This window comes from Oncorhynchus gorbuscha, linkage group LG23 (genome assembly GCF_021184085.1).
Source record: "Oncorhynchus gorbuscha isolate QuinsamMale2020 ecotype Even-year linkage group LG23, OgorEven_v1.0, whole genome shotgun sequence".
NCBI lineage: Eukaryota > Metazoa > Chordata > Actinopteri > Salmoniformes > Salmonidae > Oncorhynchus > Oncorhynchus gorbuscha.
Genome location: NC_060195.1, coordinates 21994523 through 21997792, shown reverse-complemented (window position 1 = coordinate 21997792; position 3270 = coordinate 21994523).

Here is a 3270-nt window from a genome sequence, read left to right as displayed (position 1 = left end):
TTCCGGTCTTTCTTTCCACCAAACACATCTCCATAAACATTGGTGTGCTACTTTATCAGACTGAATATGATAGTGAGTGATGAATACGTTGTTTGATCCATGGAATATATGTAGTCTGAGAATGGAACACGGACATTGATTGTCCTTATAGTATTAATATTCCTATTAAAGAATGGTCATTTATGACAATTGGGTTGACAGTTTATGTTTAAGGAACCACATGGAAACGTAATGTCAACGGGTTGAACCATTGAAAGTCATAGACTATGGAATGAACACATTAAGTTGCCAAAACGTTCTCGAACGTTACAGATAGTAATGCCATAATTAGAGACTACAGAATTTCTTATATAGAGGCATGTTTGCTCTACATAATACATTTCTATCTGAACGTTCCAAAACGTGTTACAGAGCTTCTAAACCCAGAGGCGCAACATCCGTGAACGCTTGCTAAACACACCCAGGCCAGAGTTTGAGAAAGTAGAACATTCTTCCTTATTTGTCAATTTTCTCTCAATCTGAAGCCAAAGTCGTAAGTAGTTGAACATTGTATTACTCCAACCACGTGAAAGTGACAAACTGACACGTTTTCATTTTCGTCAAATCAAGTGTATCAAAGGAAGCCAACGTCGCCATCACATCGCATACAAGTGTGATCGGGGATATCTATTGGAAAAACAGTTTCTGCCTGCCTATCTTCATACCAAATCCTTTGTATAACTAAACCAATGGTAACAAATTAGTCACAGAACAAGCAAGGTTGCCATAGCCAAGCACGAGATCCTATTGGCGCGTTTTAGCCTATATCTGCATATTTCCGTTAGGGAACGCCTCCTTTGTCAAGGGCGTGTAATTCGCCTTTGTACTCCTAAACTTCTGCAAAGAGTAGAGTCAACAAAACTTACTACCACATGTGGTAGTGAGTGTAAACGCGAAGCCGATGCTTCACATTTATACTTCCGGTCAAATATCTGTCTCATTGTTCAATCTGTGTTCATACGTACTGTATTTGGGTGTGTCCTTCTTTTCTTCAATGCTATTTTGTGGCGGATGGCATCCAATATGTTGCATTTTACCGCCACCAGCTGGACTGGTGTATAAATCCATTATACTTTGTGACACAAAATGAAGAAGAAACCTACCCTACCCTTATTAAAAATCCTCCATCCTCCACGGGAGAGACAGGAAGGCTGCTAAGGAGGATAATTTGTTCCATTATGGTCCTACACCAGGCAAACGGACACCACCACTCAACACACCCTGTAACTTCTGAAGTCAAAACTCCAGTCATTCCAATAAAAGTTATGAGATGATCCTCAAGAATAGGATTTGAGAATATGGAAGTATAGATTAGCCAAATTGTTTTACCTGAGCATGACCCCAAAACTACGGACTTATTAGCCAGCCCTACTCTGTTGTTTATGATTTTGTTGTCATGGACGACTGATTGGGCTCATTGATTCATGTTGAAAAATCAATGCTGCGCTCATGGAATGGCATGTTTTGAGCACTACTGAAAAGTGCTATTTACATGTGTAAAATGAATGCCATATGCTGCATTTGCTATAGGCCTATTGTTTACCTTTTAGTTGGCGACACTTTGATACCTTGAAAAATATGCAGCTGTTTAAAAGGCAAATCCACAGGTATAATAATAACAAAAACGCCAACCCGCGTCTGTTTTGGTAAAAAGCTGATCGGCCTGGAGAAATGTAACCACTCAGATTAATAGACAGAGCTATGGATGCAGGGACTGACCATCCATGATATGTCCATAACGCTCCCTAGTGCCATTTCCAGCTCCAGCAGCCTAACCAACGTAGCACTGTCTAAACCTGGGCAGGAGGAACCCAACGAAGACCTGGGAGAGGATGATGTTTCTAGGAACAATAAGTACATAAAGAAGCTCCACCATCCATGATATCAGCATGATCATTTTAACCATGTTATGAGGCTATACAGTGTTTGTTACACTGTATAGTGTACATGCTTATATTTTGAGTTCTGGGAGTGTGACAGTGAACTCAACTCATGAGGCATTCATAAGTTACATTCTTCAAGAATCAATGGATATATATATATATAATGTATACGTCCAAATATGGATGTAGCAACTACAGATTGCCCCTTTAAGTAAATCAAAAGTGTGCAAGTTTGAGCATGTGTCCATTTTTTTTATCAGCATCAATTAGATTGAGCAAAAAAGCCCCACATTTATTCAATAGGCTTGGGTCCACACTATTCAGCTGATGAAGAGGGCTTTAAAAAAAAAGATTGATAGACAGCTTAAACTTCTTGAAATGAACCATTTGTGGGTTCAAATACACATTTAGATTTGTGAACAGCCATCCACAACAACCACAATCTGTAAGGCGCAAATTGCTAAATGAGAGAGCTGCAGTGTGATTCGTATAAATTCGCAGTAGATATCAATAACAAGCAGCGGTGTAATGTACTTAAAAATACTTTAAAATACTACTTAAGTAGTTTAGGAGGATATCTGTATTTTACTATTTATATTTTTGGAAACTTTTACTTCACTACATTCCTAAAGAAAACAATGTACTTTCCACTCCATACATTTCCCTGACACCCAAAAGTACTCGTTATATTTTGACAGGAAAATGGTCCAATTCACACACTTATCAAGAGAACATCCCTGGTCATCCCTACTGATCTGGCGAACTCACTAAACACAAATGCTTTGTTTGTAAATTATGTTGGAATGTGCCCCTGGCTATCCGTAAATAAAATAAAAACAAGAAATTGTGCCATCTGGCTTGTTTAATATAAGGAAGTTTAAATTATTTATACTTTTACCTTTGATAAAAACCAAATACTTTTAGACTTTTACAAAAGTAGTATTTTACTGGGTGCACTTTTACTTGAGTCATTTTCTATTACGGTATCTTTACTTTTACTCAAGTATGACAATTGAGTACTTTTCACACCACTAATCATTTGTGATATCCGTATCGCCGAAGACTACACCACTGCTGTCATCCTTACCTCCAAGCGTTTTTTCAAATTTGATCGTCTTTGGAAGCCGACAGAAGTCGCAACATTGGAAGACCTAGCTAGGACTGTAGCCTACAAAAGCCTATTGCTGCTCTTTTCCCGAGATCCATCAAATACATTTGGTGTGTCATCATAGTGGTCAATGACTTGTGGTCAGACTCGCTCAGGTGGAACAAACTTAAATTTTCGGCCTTTTTCAATGCTGATTTGAATGTAATTGAGAAAACAAAGAAGTTTCAACGATTGTTTTTC